The sequence below is a fragment of the Dermochelys coriacea genome, chromosome 5 (assembly GCF_009764565.3).
Source record: "Dermochelys coriacea isolate rDerCor1 chromosome 5, rDerCor1.pri.v4, whole genome shotgun sequence".
NCBI classification, from domain to species: domain Eukaryota; kingdom Metazoa; phylum Chordata; order Testudines; family Dermochelyidae; genus Dermochelys; species Dermochelys coriacea.
The window spans coordinates 110660024-110676342 of NC_050072.1; positions in this window are offsets into that span (position 1 = coordinate 110660024).

Genomic DNA, 16319 nt, shown 5'->3' on the forward strand with positions numbered 1-16319 from the left:
CCACTTTTTAAATCTCTTCAATGAAGTAGGAATGTGCAAGAGTTCCAGTAACTGTTGGCTATGGGAAGTCCACTCAAATGATTGGAAAGTCAGTGTGTACCAGGTATGTCCAGCAGCACATTTGCTGGATATACCTGCTACTTTTGGCATTTAGAGTAGGAATTGGGGGTTAAAATGCCACATCTTTTCACCTTGAGAGAACTGGGTTCAGATTTGGTTTATGTCACAACAATTCAGTAATATGTTCTCAGTGTGGTGCCAAATGAGCAAATATAGATGTCTTAATGAACCCATTATTTAGTAGGGTTGTCAGTGTTTAGAAACCAAACACTGGAACAGTATGGGTGTGACAGCAGTGAAGTTCTCATACGGCTTTAGTAAAGCATCCACCTACTAGCTGAAACACAAAGAGTACATGGTATGATTTACTCAAGCGGCATAATTTCTGAGATATAGTGGTTAATATATCCACAAAATGACATGTTTTATAGCGTGGCTGAACATAGCAGTTTTGTCTTTGCTTTTCTGCAGTAAATCTATTAAAACTCTTACTTAGGCACATGCATTGTCCTGCAGTAGTGAAAGGGATCAATGAGGCCTAATACTAATCCTATTCATTGCACTCACTTATTGGAAGATAAGAAAAGCAGAAGCTGCCTCTCACATTTAAAAAGAGTATCACAGACTATGCTTAAGCACCTAAATGTAGTCAGATGTTCCATTTTATCTGTCCTTAGTCAAAAGATCAAGTGGGTTCACTTCTGTTAACCCAGAATGATTTAGCTGTTCTTATGTATCTAATCCTAGGTCAATATATGAGCAATGTAGCATAGTTTGTCATAACTGAAACTCTGTATTTTTGTGAGGCAAATTCTTCCATTTCAAGGCAGCAGGGGAGAGGGAGAGAGGGTATGGGGTTCAAGTCACTGGTCAGTCCCATAGAAAGAATTTGACTTTAGGGATGAATGGTACTTGAGCCTTTAGTCTACACTTTCAAAAAGTTATTCTCTTGCCCTTACAAATGCTATTTATAAGACTACTTCAGTAAGACAATAATGTCTTCCATTTGGTATATTGGCTAAAACCCTTGAATCATATTATTGAATCTCATGTTATAAAAATACATTCAGCTGCAGCAGAATCTAATATGATTTTTAAAAAACTAACTATGTATTTGTGGATAATCTAAACACTATACCCAGATGTACAGATACTCTTTCCCCAACCTATGTATTATATAATTATTTTTAACATTAGCTTTAATAAAATGTTTAAATCTTTTCTTTAAGAGGAGAATGCTCTGACGAAGAATCTGGAGAGCTCTCTGAAGCACATCGGGGTGTAATAAATAAAACAGAAAATTGGATGAGGTAATACATTAAATAGGACATAGATACCTACATCCTTAATAAAAACAACACAGAGCCCTATTCTACAGCTGCTGCATGGAAGCAACTCTCAGTGAAATTATAAATTTATAAATTTATAAATACCAGTCTGCTTGAATAACAGTAGCACAACACAGGGAGAAAAAGTGTTAACTGGCCCCAGAAATAGCTTTAACCTATAGCTGGAATTTTCAAAGGGGCTCAAGACAGACAAGTGTCTAACTCCTATTGAAAGTTAACTGAAGTTAGACACCTAACACCCATAGTTCCTTTTCAAAAACCCAGGCTTCAATATTGATCATGTGTTCAGACAAACATTACTGAGAGCTGGTAAGAACCAGCAAAGCAACTGGATTTTTTTTTAAGTAATGAAAAACATATTTGGGCTATCCTTAAGTGATGTGCCATTCACAGTAGAAATGGGCACAAACTTCTCAAAGTTTGGGGGGGTTCAGTCCACATTTTAGGGTGTGTGGATCTGGAGGGGTTTGTTCAGGTCCAGTTCTAATTCACACATAGGAGCAGACTTCCAGATTTTCCAGGGGGGGGCGGGTGCTCTCTCCCAAACCCTGCTCCCACTCCACCCTTTCCCCCAAGACCCCACCCCGTCCCACCTCTTCCCCCCGAGGATGCCCCTTAGAGAACTGGTGCCTTCCCATACTGGGGGGGGGCATGATCTAAAGGGGAAGTCGTGTTCCCCCCGCATGTTCCACCACTCTCCCTGGGGCCACCATGCTTTCCCCACCATGTTACCTGCAGGGGTGGGTGCTCTGTCCTCCAGTTGTGCCTGCCAACCCCCGCCACTCTCCCTGGCAAGGGAGAGCCACTTCTAATGCCTCCCAGTCACCGCTCTGCAGCCCAGCAGCTGTCTGAGAGATTCATAGATTCATAGATTCATAGATACTAAGGTCAGAAGGGACCACTCTGATCATCTAGTCCGACCTCCTGCACAGCGCAGGCCACAGAATCTCACCCACCACTCCTATGAAAAACCTCACCCATGTCTGAGCTATTGAAGTCCTCAAATCATGGTTCAAAACTTCAAGGAGCAGAGAAGCCTCCCTCCAGTCAACCATGCCCCATGCTACAGAGGAAGGCAAAAAAACCTCCAGGGCCTCTCCAATCTGCCCTGGAGGAAAACTCCCTCCCAACCCCAAACATGGCAATCAGCCAAACCCTGAGCACATGGGCAAGATTCACCAGCCAGATACCCAGGAAAGAGTTTTCTATAGTAAATCAGATCCCATCCATCTAATATCCCATCTCAGGGGATTTGGCCTATTTACCCTGAATATTTAAAGATCAATTACTTACCAAAATCCCATTATCCCATCATACCATCTCCTCCATAAACTTATCGAGTAGAATCTTAAAACCAGATAGATCTTTTGCCCCCACTGCTTCCCTTGGAAGGTTATTCCAAAACTTCACTCCTCTGATGGTTAAAAACCTTCGTCTGATTTCAAGTCTAAACTTCCTGGTGGCCAGTTTATACCCATTTGTTCTTGTGTCCACATTGGTGCTGAGCTTAAATAATTCCTCTCCCTCTCCTATATTTATCCCTCTGATATATTTATAGAGAGCAATCATATCTCCCCTCAACCTTCTTTTAGTTAGGCTAAACAAGCCAAGCTCCTTAAGTCTCCTTTCATAAGACAAGTTTTCCATTCCTCGGATCATCCTAGTAGCCCTTCTCTGTACCTGCTCCAGTTTGAATTCATCTTTTTTAAACATGGGAGACCAGAACTGCACACAGTATTCTAGGTGAGGTCTCACCAGTGCCTTGTATAACGGTACTAAAACCTCCTTATCCCTACTGGAAATGCCTCTCCTGATGCATCCCAAAACCACATTAGCTTTTTTCACAGCCATATCACATTGGCAGCTCATAGTCATCCTATGATCAACCAATACTCCAAGGTCCTTCTCCTCTTCCGTTACTTCTAATTGATGCATCCCCAACTTATAACTAAAATTCTTGTTATTAATCCCTAAATGCATAACCTTACACTTCTCACTATTAAATTTCATCCTATTACTATTACTCCAGTTTACAAGGTCATCCAGATCCTCCTGTATAATATCCCGATCCTTCTCCGAATTGGCAATACCTCCCAGCTTTGTATCATCTGCAAACTTTATTAGCACACTCCCACTTTTTGTGCCAAGGTCAGTAATAAAAAGATTAAATAAGATTGGTCCCAAAACCGATCCCTGAGGAACTCCACTGGTAACCTCCCTCCAACCTGACAGTTCGCCTTTCAGTAGGACCCGTTGCAGTCTCCCCTTTAACCAATTCCTTATCCACCTTCCGATGTTCATATTGATCCCCATCTTCTCCAATTTAACTAATAATTCCCCATGTGGCACGGTATCAAATGCCTTACTGAAATCTAGGTAAATTAGATCCACTGCATTTCCTTTATCTAAAAAATCTGTTACCTTTTCAAAAAAGGAGATTAGGTTGGTTTGGCACGATCTACCTTTTGTAAAACCATGTTGTATTTTGTCCCATTTACCATTGACTTCAATGTCCTTAACTAATTTCTCCTTCAAAATTTTTTCCAGGACCTTGCATACTACAGATGTCAAACTAACTGGCCTGTAGTTACCTGGATCACTTTTTTTTCCTTTCTTAAAAATAGGAACTATATTAGCAATTCTCCAATCATTCGGTACTATTCCTGAGTTTACAGATTCATTAAAAATTCTTGCTAATGGGCTTGCAATTTCAGGTGCCAATTCCTTTAATATTCTTGGATGAAGATTATCTGGGCCCCCCGATTTAGTCCCATTAAGCTGTTTCAGTTTCGCTTCTACCTCTGATATGGTAATATCTACCTCTATATCCTCCTTCCCATTTGTCATGCTATCATTATCCCCAAGATCCTCTTTAGCCTTATTAAAGACTGAGGCAAAGTATTTGTTTAGATATTGGGCCATGCCTAGATTATCTTTAACCTCCGCTCCATCCTCAGTGTTAAGCGGCCCCACTTCTTCCTTCTTAGTTTTCTTCTTATTAATATGGCTATAGAACCTTTTACTATTGGTTTTAATTCCCTTTGCAAGGTCCAACTCTACTCGACTTTTAGCCTCTCTGACTTTATCCCTACATCTTCTGACCTCAATTAGGTAGCTTTCCTTGCTGATCCCTCCCATCTTCCACTCCCTGTATGCTTTCTGCTTCTTCATAATCACCTCTCTAAGATGCTTGCTCATCCAGCTTGGTCTACAACTCCTTCCTATGAATTTTTTCCCCTTTCTTGGGATACAGGCTTCCGATAGCTTCTGCAGTTTTGATTTAAAGTAATCCCAGGCCTCAACTACCTTTAGATCCATAAGTTCTTCAGTCCAATCCACTTCCCTAACTAATTTCCTTAATTTTTGAAAGTCAGCCCTTTTGAAATCAAAAACCCTAGTTGCAGATTTATTTTTGTTAATCCTTCCATTTAGTTTGAACTGAATTAGCTCATGATCACTTGAGCCAAGATTGTCCCCTACAACCATTTCTTCTATGAGGTCCTCGCTACTCACCAAAATTAAATCTAAAATGGCATCCCCTCTAGTCGGTTCAGCAACTACTTGATGAAGGAATCCATCAGCTATCGCATCTAGGAAAATCTGAGCCCTATTATTATTACTAGCACTGGTCCTCCAGTCTATATCTGGGAAGTTAAAATCTCCCATGATCACGCAGTTTCCATTAGTATTTACTTTATTAAAGACATTAAAAAGGGCTCTATCCATATCCAAATTAGATCCCGGAGGTCTATAGCACACCCCAAGCACTATCGTAGGAGAGGCTTTACTAGTTTTCTTCCCCAATGTAATTTTTGCCCAGACAGACTCTGTCTTATCCATTGCATCGCTTCTTATTTCTTTACATTCTAACTCATCGTTGATATACAATGCTACTCCACCCCCTTTACCTTTGTTTCTGTCTTTCCTAAACAGCACATACCCTTCAATACCTGTAGTCCAGTCATGACTACTATTCCACCATGTTTCTGTTATCCCTATAATATCTGGTTTCACTTCCTGCACCAGTAGCTCTAGTTCCTCCATTTTGTTACCTAGACTCCTCGCATTGGTGTACAAACATCTTAATTTTTGCTGTTTGGCCTCGATCACATTTTGTACCCTATTAGGCACAGTCATTCTACATCCAGTATAACCTATTAGACTAGTATCCACACCGCCCTCGCTCCTTATATACATTCTCCTACCCATGGCTGTATCCTTTCTTACTTCATCTTCTTCCCTCTCAATGCTAAAATCTGGCGTGGAGATTTTCTGGACATCTCCCATCCATCTCCCCCCAGTTCCTAGTTTAAAGCTCTCTTTATCAGTTGTGCCAGCCTCGATCCTAGAAGTCTATTTCCTTCCCTACTCAGATGAAGTCCATCCCGAGAGAACTGACCTCTGTCCATGAATGCCTCCCAGTGGCCATACATCCCAAAGTCCTCCTTATAGCACCACTGCCTAAGCCATCTGTTGACAGTCATAATCTTGTCACACCTTTGTTGCCCTTCTCTAGGAACAGGAAGGATCCCGCTAAAGATTACCTGAGCCTCAATTTCCTTAAGCGTCTTCCCCAGCCTAGCATAGTCTCCCTTGATACTTTCCAGCGAGAATCTGGCTGTATCATTTGTTCCCACATGAAGGATAATTAGGGGATTCTTTCCCGCTCCCTTGAGGATCCTTTTCAACCTCAGGTCTACATCCCGTATCTTAGCACCCGGAAGACAGCACACCCTTCTATTCTCAGGATCAGCTCTAGTTACAGGCCTGTCTATTCTTCTCAATAAAGAGTCCCCGATCACATAGACCTGCCTTTTCCTGGTGACAGTGCTATTCTCCAGTCTCTCCCCTGTTCCCTCTGGCTGCAAGTTCTTTCCATTCCTATTTTCCCTTACAATTCTCTTCAACCCATCCTGTATCCTCCTGGGGCTCATATTTGGTGTAGTCTCCCTTGACTCTTCCCCTTTTTCTATAGGGCTAGCCTCTCTTCTCTTCTTCTTTACCCTTCCACCTTCAGCGACTACCTGCTGAGCCCCTTCTTCATTTTCCAACTCTGCAAACCTGTTCCTAAGCTCTATTTCTCCTGCACTAGCCTGTCTTTTTCTCTGCCTGGTTCTTTGAGTCACATGTTTCCACTGACCACTTTCCTCATCCAGTCTCCCCTCAAAATTCCCCAGCCCTGCTTCCATCTGCGAGTCTGAGCTTTTCCCTTCAGATACCTCATATCTTTGCTCCATCATCTGCTCAAACCCCTTCCTAAACTCAACCAGACTTTCCACCTGCATCTCCAAACCTCGGATCTTTTCCTCCATCAGCTCTATCAGACGGCATTTCATGCAGACAAAACTCTGACCGGTTCCCCCCTCCAGGATCATGTACATACCACAGAGAGCGGGGATGGGGAGGTAGCTTCCACTCCCTGCCCAGGCTCAGCTGCCCAGGACCACGGCTGAGCATGCCAGAAACCTGCTGGGTGGGTTCCAATTCACCAGGCTGTGATTTGGGGTTTTGTGGGGTGGGAGGGAGCAGGGGAACGATTCATAACTTTCCTTGCTTCTCCAACTGGCAGACCTTTTTTTTTTTTTAATTAGGTAGGTCCTGTAGTGTACAGTAATGTGTGCAGCTGAAATAGCAACAGAAATCTCAGGCCAGCTCCTCAGCATAACTGGCATAATGCCACTGATAGAATTACACCAATTTAGAGGCCAGATTTTTAGCTGGTGTAATTGCTTGTTTCAACTCTATAATTTGGTATGGCAAATTTGGATCAATATGGTACCTTGAGATTATTTCCCCTCAAATAAAACTAATTTCAGATGTGTTTGGTTTTTTGCTTGCAGTTCCCACTGTGTGCCCCAGAAGCGATCCTCCATTAATGTGATGTACTTATCTCATTCAGAAGATCTTGTGATTGAAAGGCTGAAGGATCTGCGAGTAGAAAGTTGTGCATGTAATCAGATGTTTGATAAAGTCTAGGTCTCTAGTCATCCCTAAAGATTTGAAGTTTTTGTCACTACAGAACGGGAACTTTATAGTTTCAGGATGCTAAAATGTAACCCTATAATCTTTGAGATGCCCTGTTCCACTATAAAGAGCCAGTTAGATGTGTAGATATCACAGTCTGTACAGCAGATGATAACCAACAAACCAAATGTATCAAAGAATGGCTTGAGGTTGCATATAAATTACAGCTAAATGGTTTAATCAAGGAGACCTTCAAACTCACAATACAACATTGTCACTACATCATATTCAGATTACCTTTTGCCTGGATTCCTGTGGCATGCCATTGAGAATAAATATATTCCTGGTGACCTTTATCAGTATTTGTTCCAGGTGGAAGAAAAGGAGCATGTTCAGGATTTTTCCACATTAAATTTGAAAACCTCATTATGTATGGGGGAGTAACCACTATCCCATGAATAACTGAAAGAGGACAGGGTACAGCATGTTTTAATATAAAGTGTCATTGTTAAAGTACATCCTTACCACAGGTCCCCCTTTGCAGTGTTGTGCGTTGCAGCAGCCACTTAGCTTCAGTTTCCCAGCTGATCTGCTGCTGCACCCAACCTACCCCACCATCTGTGTCAAAAAGGCTTAGCCCTGAAGCAAGGTCACTTACAGTTCTGCCCCTTCTGGCAAACAAACATGAGCATCACAAACTTTTAGATTCTTCCCTTTTCTCCAGGGGAATCTGCTAAACCCTATTCTCCCCTGTCCCCAGCCCACCTTCTCTCCCACAGCAAAAGCAGCAGCCACCTCCCTTCCCTCCTACGGTCTAGCCCTAACTACTCTCCTCTGCTACAAAGAAAAGGAGTACTTATGGCACCTCAGAGACTAACAAATTTATTTGAGCATAAGCTTTCGTGAACTACAGCTCACTTCATCGGATGCATTCTGATGAAGTGAGCTGCAGCTCACGAAAGCTTATGCTCAAATAAATTTGTTAGTCTCTAAGGTGCCATAAGTACTCCTTTTCTTTTTTGTGAATACAGACTAACACGGCTGCTACTCTGAATCCTCTGCTACAGGTGCCTTAATTAAGGCTGATTGAGCCTTTAGTAGCTCATTAATTCTGTCCAGTGATTTACATGTACAGATTCCCCAGACTATAGGGCCTGATACTGCATCATTTAACACATTGGGAACTTCCTATGAACTTCCTAGGCAACTCGTTATTAACTCAATTGGGAACTCTGCTTTTCTCATGGTTGATTTTCATAATTAAACTGTGACATGTCTGAGATGTGCTAACAATGTATACTGTGTATCAGACTTTGTTTAGATGAAATACCTTAAGAGGTATTAAGAAAAAGGAGTGGATTTTTTTTGGTGGGGTGTGTCACTTAACTCTGAATATCAGGATAATGTTCCTGTTCATTCTAGAGTTCACTGTAATCCTTTGTAACTACTTACACATAATATTTTTACAAAAACAGGAACAAAACCCAGGGACAATGTGGCTGATGTTTTTCCTTTGTCATACCTGTAGCTCCTCTGACAATAGCAAGGTATTTTTTAAATTAAAGGTTGATTTAGAAAACAAATATAGTCTGATTGGTGTCTGTGCAAGACTGCAAATGACATTTTAGAGATTTGAATGCTGAAGAATCCAGGCAGACTTTTAAAAACAAAAACAAAAACATTCAACTGGTAAACCAGAAGTTAATCTTTTTCAGGAATATAATAAGATGGTTAAAATGAATGCAGCCATAATAAAATAATTTTCTATTTATATAGTGCCTTTCATCCTAAAGGATTCACTAACCGTTTAAAAACTATGAGTCTATCCTGAAAACACTTAAGCACACAAGTAATTTTACTCACATGTGCAATATCATTGAAGTCAATTGACCAAACAACAAATACCTTATAGAAAAGGCAAAAGGGCCCCCCTCCTTTGTTAGATGCTGTAAGCAAATTTAAAAAACATGAAAACTCATTCACACTGACCTATAAATCTGAATGTTTAGATTGATAAAGAGATATGATTTACAATAACATTCAAACAAAATATTGCTTTTTGGAATGGAGACAATTTATTATATGTTAAACTTTAAAAATACAATTACTGTAATTACATCAGCTTGTATAGGTGTATTCAAGTTAAAAATAAAAGCTACTGGAGACTAGAATAAAAGTTAAATGTCAAGACCCAAATAAGTAGTTCTTTACAGATGACAGATACAATTTAACACAAAGTGAGTTTGAAGTACTGTGAATATAAACAGCATAATAAATGTAAAACATGACTAATGTTTTATGCTAATATTTGTAGGAGACTGTTATTTGATTGCTGTCCTGAACTGAATATTCTGACATCAACCTATCTCTAGTTTTTGCTACTGGATTAAGAGATTTTTCTATTTAAATTGCTGCTAGTGACATCAATAAACTAAAACATATATGTATTTTAAAATAACTAAATGGCTTTAATTTTTCTAGCCACTCTGTTTAATTCTGCAAACCTGTACTCATTTTTTGGTAAGAGGGTGGAGCATAGGAAGGAGAAAAGCACAGGATAAGATGTTTAACTGTGACGGGACAAGGCCAGATGGCGATGGAAGAGTAGCGGGAGATAGATATATTAGCTCCAGGCTAAACAAATCCCTGGTACCAGGATAAGTGAAATGGAAGCTGCTCCAGGTCAATTAAGACATCTGGGGCCAATTAAGAACTTTCCAGAAGGCAGGGAGAAAGCTAGGTTGATTGGGACACCTGAAGCCAATCAGGGGCTGGCTGAAACTAGTTAAAAGCCTCCCAGTTAGTCAGGTGGGTGTGTATGTCAGGAGCTGTGGGAGGAAGTTGTGCTGTTGGAGAGGCTGACTAGTACACACCATATCAGGCACAAGGAAGGAGGCCCTGAGGTAAGGGTGAAGTGGAGCTTGAGGAAGTGAGGGCAGCTGTGGGGGAAGCAGCCCAGGGAATTGTACATGTCATGTTTCTAAAAGGTCAGCTACCATAGCTGATACTATTAGGGTCCCTGGGCTGGAGCCCAGAGTAGAGGGTGGGCCTAGGCTTCCTCCCCTTCAACCTTTGCCCCCTGATTAATCACTGAGACTGGGAGACAACAGAGACTGTGCAAGGAAGGATAACTTCTTCTCACATCCCTCGCTGGCTTATGATGAAAATGGCTCAGTAGACTGTGACCCTTGTCTCTAGAGAAAGAAGGGCTATGTGGAGGGTCACAGTGAGCCTCTAAGGCTAGCAAAATCTGCCAGGAAATGAGGGACCCACGGAGGCAAGGAGAGAACTTTGTCACAACTGGTGTCAGCAGTGGGATTTCATTCACAGCATGGCGGAAGAAAGAGGTTTTTTAAAAAAAAATAAAAGTACACTGGGGGTTTGGATTTTTTTTGTTTTGTTTTTTTGTTTGTTTGCTTTGTTCCACAATGGAGGAGCTAGTAAGAGCTCTGGTACAAGCCACGGCAACCCAGCAGGAGGCCACCCGGGTTCAGACAATGGCACAACAGGAGTCTGTGCGGCTACAGCAGGAAACCAATCAATTATTGATGAGCCAGGTGACCCAAGATCATGCTCTCTTGAGAGAGGTGGTGGACCAGCTGAAGATCCTCACCACCCAGGCCCAGGGGTCCAACGGGACGCAAAGCCTGAGGGCCACTGGTTGTCTGCCAAAGATGATGTCAAGAAATGATGTAGAGGCATATCTCCTCCCATTCGAAAGGAGCAGTGGGCCAGCATCCTTGCCCCTTTTTTGTGTGGAGAGGCCCAGAAGGCCTACTTTGACTTGCCTGCCACAGATGCCACTGACTATACCCATCTGAAGGCAGAGATCCTAGCACGAGCAGGGGTAACGGCAGCGGTAAGGGCCCAGAGGTTCCATGAGTGGAAATACCAGGAGAACAAACCCCCGAGGTCGCAGCTATTCGACCTCATACACCTCGCACGGAAGTGGTTACAGCCCAAGGTATGCAGGCCAGAGGACATTTTGGAAACCCTGGTCATAGACCATTACATGCGGGGACTGCCGCCAGATCTCCGCAAATGGGTAGGCCAGAATGATTTGTCCACATACAACAAGATGATAACACTGGTAGAAAGATGGATGACAGCTAGGGGACTGACCCGACTACCCAAGGAAGGCCTCTTTCGAAGCAAGCACCCGACCCCAACCCTGGAAGGTTGGGCAGCCAAACCCCTGGGGAGTCCTAGGTGGAAGGGGGGGCCAAAAACCAGTGGGGATCCCAGAAGGAAGGGACTGGCCTGAGTGGGGAGAGCCCCGGGACTAAACCCCCTAGCCCCCGGGATAGGGGAGTGATTAAAAACAATTACAGATGTTATGCATGGGGGGAGTGGGGACACATAGCAGCACAGTGTCCCAGCACCGAGGAGCCTATGCAATGTAACTTGGGGGATTGGTAGGTCCCATGCTCCCTTATCCACCTTCTGGGGGTTGCATTAGCCCCGCATAATTACACCAGGCCAGTGAGGATAAATGGAGCAGAGACTACAGCGCTTGTGGACTCTGGGAGTGCTATCACCCTCATATTGGGTAAGCTGGTAAAAAATAGTCAGCTGCTACAAGCCAAATGTGTAGCAGTGACGTGCGTGCATGGGGCCGTGAGCCATTACCCCGCCATCCCAGTGGAGATAGAGGTTCAGGGAAACCCACTGAGGTGACCGTGGGCGTAGTTCCTAAACTCCCATATCCTGTAGTCATTGGGAGGGACTATCCAGGGTTTGATAATTTACTCCCTCCGGAGAGGCTGGAGGGAGGTGGGGACCCTGAGGACAGCGACTCGTCACCGGGGGAATGTCAACCCCCAATGTTCGCTGAGATTTCTCAGGATCTGTTCTCAGCCCCCCGAAAGACCTGGAAGACAAAAAAGGAGAGGAAGGCCGCGAAGGCCTTGGGAACCCGGATCCTGACCCAGGGCCAGAAGGCCTCCCTAGTAGGCAGATGGATGCGAGCAGCCAACAGAGAAACTTCCACCACAGAAAGTGAGCCAGAAGCTGCCCCCAGCCATGACGGCGACAAGCCGTTGGAAGAAGCAGAAGCCGGCCCCTGGGAGCTTGGGCAGGTTAGTCCCGGGAGAGAGACTTTTGGGCGGGACCAGGCGGAGGACCCCAGATATGATAACGCCATGAAAGAGGTGGCAGAGATTGATGGGATACCCATGGATGGGAAGGTCCGAGGTCCCGGACCTTACTTTATAGTGAAAAAAGATCTCCTGTACCGCGTGGTGCAAATGCAGGAGCAAGAGATACAACTTCTGGTGCCACGAAAACATCAAAAAGCCATATTGAGTCTCGCCCACAGTCACCTGTTTGGAGGACACGTAGGGGTAGAGAAAACCCAGGCACGGATCCTGCGGAGGTTCTTCTGGCCAGGAGTATATGAAGATATCCGGCGATACTGCACCTCTTGTCCGGAGTGTCAGTTACATAGCCCTCGCCCACACTTGCGGGCTCCTTTGATACGTATTCCAATAATAGAGGTTCCTTTTGAACGGATAGCCATGGATCTGGTAGGGCCCCTAGAGAAGATAGCTTGGGGCGAACAACATGTGCTTGTTGTACTGGACTATGCAATCCAGCACCCGGAAGCAGTTCCCCTGCGCAACACAGCTTCCAAGACAATAGCTAAGGAGCTAGTACAGATCTCTGCCCGGGTTGGGCTACCCAAGGAGATATTGACTGATCAAGGGACACCTTTCATGTCCAAGTTGATGAAAGATTTCTGTTCATTTCTCCATGTACAAGCCCTACGGACCTCTGTATACCACCCGCAAACAGATGGCCTTGTGGAAAGGTTCAATAGGACCCTCAAGGCCATGATCAGGAAAGTGGTGAGCCAGGATGGGGAAGACTGGGATACCCTATTGCCTTACCTCATGTTCACCATCTGGGAGATTCCACAAGCCTCCACGGATTTCTCTCCATTCGAACTACTATATGGGCGCCACCCTCATATTGGATATAGCCGGAGAAGCCTGGGAAGAGGAGCCAAATCCCGGAAGGAATATAGTTGAGCATGTACTGCAGATGAGAGATCGGATAGCCCGAGTTACGCCCATTGTACGGGAACACTTGGGAGAGAGCACAGGAGACCCAACGAACCCATTATAACCACCAAGCGAAGCTTCGACGGTTCCAGTAGAGGATCGGGTGATGTACTGGTGCCCACAGCAGAAAGTAATCTGTTGGCCCAGTGGCAGGGACCCTACAAAATAATCTAAGCCGTGGGAGAGATGAACTATAAGGTGCGGCAGCCAGGCCACCGGAAATCGGAGCAAATTTAACACATCAATCTTCTAAAACCTTGGCACAATCGAGAGACATGCTTAGTCATGCAGGAGACCCTTCCCCAGGAGGATAACTTACACAAGCAAGTGAGGATATCATCCGACTTGACGCCGATCCAAAAGATCGAGGTAGCTGACATGATTAATCGCAACAGAGATGTGTTCTCTACAAAACCAGGGCGGACGATTAAGACCTATCACCATATCCGCACGATTCCCAGAGCCAAGGTAACATTGAGACCCTACCGAATCCCAGCAGCCAAAAGAGAGGAAATCAAGGCCGAAGTAAAGAAAATGTAAGAATTAGGGGTTTTGAAGAATCTTACAGTCAGTGGTCCAGTCCAATTATTCTAGAGCCTAAACCTGACGGTACCATGAGATTCTGTAATGACTTTTGCTGACTGAATGAAATATCCCAGTTTGATGCATACCACGCATCAACGAACTGGTTGACCGACTGGGTAGTGCCCGATTCTTGACTACATTGGATCTGACAAAAGGGTACTGGCAGATTCCTCTGACCAAACAAGCTAAAGAAAAGGCAGCATTCTCCACCAGTTGGGCTATTCCAGTACACCGTCCTCCCTTTTGGGCTACATGGGGCCCCAGCCACATTCCAGCGCCACACGGATAAGCTGCTGCACCCCCATATTAGTTATGCAGCTGCATACCTAGATGATGTCATCATCCATATGCCAGACTGGGGAACCCACTTGGAGAAAGTTGAGGCAGTACTGCACACCTTAAGGCGGGCTGGTCTCACTGCTAATCCTGCTAAATGCACCACAGGTACCTGGGATATATTGTGGGAAGGGGCATAGTGAAGCCCCAAACGAATAAGCTAGAGGCAATTCAAAACTGGCCCTGGCCGACCCGAAAGAAGCAGGTCCATTTGTTCCTAGGCGTGGTAGGCTACTACCGACAGTTTATTCCCCACTTTGCCACTAGGGCATGTCCCCTAACGGACCTGGTGAAGGCCCGAGGTTCAAACATGGTAAAGTGGACCAACGCAGCAGAGGGGGCATTTACAGACCTTCGGACGTCCCTCTGTAATGACCCCGTACTCATAGCCCCGGACTTTAATAGGGAATTTGTTTTACAAGCAGACGCTTCCGAAGTGGGGTTGGGAGCACTTCTGTCGCAAATGGTGGGAGAAGAGGAACACCCAATCCTCTACCTAAGCAGAAAGCTTCTCCCAAGAGAACAGAAATATGCAGTAGTCGAGAGAGAATGCCATACTGTCAAATGGGCTATGGAGACACTGCGTTATTACCTCTTAGGCCGGCGATTTACTTGTGACGGACCATGCACCCCCTCCAATGGATGCAGCGGAATAAGGAAAAGAATGCAAGGGTAACCAGGGGTTTTTATCCTTCCAACCATTCCAATTCCGCATAGAGCACAGAGCTGGATGCCACCATGGCAACGCTGATGGTCTGTCACGAGCATACTGCCTGGCGTCCCAAGTTGCCCAACTCTATGGTGTTGAGCGGGGGGGGGCGGGAGGAATATGTGACAGGGTAAGGCCAGATGGCTATGGAAGAGTAGTGGGAGATAGATATATTAGCTCCAGGCTAAACAAATCCCTGGTACCAGGATAAGTGAAATGGAAGCTGCTCCAGGTCAATTAAGACATCTGGGGCCAATTAAGAACTTTCCAGAAGGCAGGGAGAAGGCTAGGTTGATTGGGACACCTGAAGCCAATCAGGGGCTGGCTGAAACTAGTTAAAAGCCTCCCAGTCAGTCAGGTGGGTGTGCATGTCAGGAGCTGTGGGAAGAAGTTGTGTGGTTGGAGAGGCTGAGTAGTACACACCATATCAGGCACAAGGAAGGAGGCCCTGAGGTAAGGGTGAAGTGGAGCTTGAGGAAGTGAGGGCAGCTGTGGGGGAAGTAGCCCAGGGAATGTCATGTTTGTACATGTCATGTTTCTAAAAGATCAGCTACCATAGCTGATACTATTAGGGTCCCTGGGCTGGAGCCTGGAGTAGCGGGTGTGCCTGGGCTCCCCCCCACCCACCTTTGCCCCCTATTTAATCACTGAGACTGGGAGACAACAGAGACTGTGCAAGAAAGGATAACTTCTCCTCACATCCCTTGCTGGCTTATGATGAAAATGGCTCAGTAGACTGTGACCCTTGTCTCTAGAGAAAGAAGGGTTATGTGGAGGGTCACAGTGAGCCTCTGAGGCTAGAGAAATCTGCCAGGAAACGTGGGACCCATGGAGGCAAGGACAGAGCTTTGTCACATTAACATTCCATGACTGCGTTACAAAGGCCACTTTCTAAGGGGCCATTTACACTGGAGAGATGTATACTGACTGCAGTTGGTGCTTATAAAAATCACATTGATTAGACCTGCTCTGAGCAGGATTACATGATAATGTTAAAAATGCCAGTTGCAGCCCATCTTCATTAAGACTCCCAATATTGCTAAAATCAATTAAGCTGAGCTAATGTGAGCAAGTGGGAAATCTTATACAATGTAGATGGCCCCTACTTGCAGATCTAGATTTTACAGGGAGGGTGATAGGGTGGGGTTTACTGTGTACATTAATCTGCATGCATAGGTCCCAATCTGCAACCTGAACTAAACAAGACATCTTTTTAAAAATAAATATGCCACTTCCTGCCAAAAATATAATCAA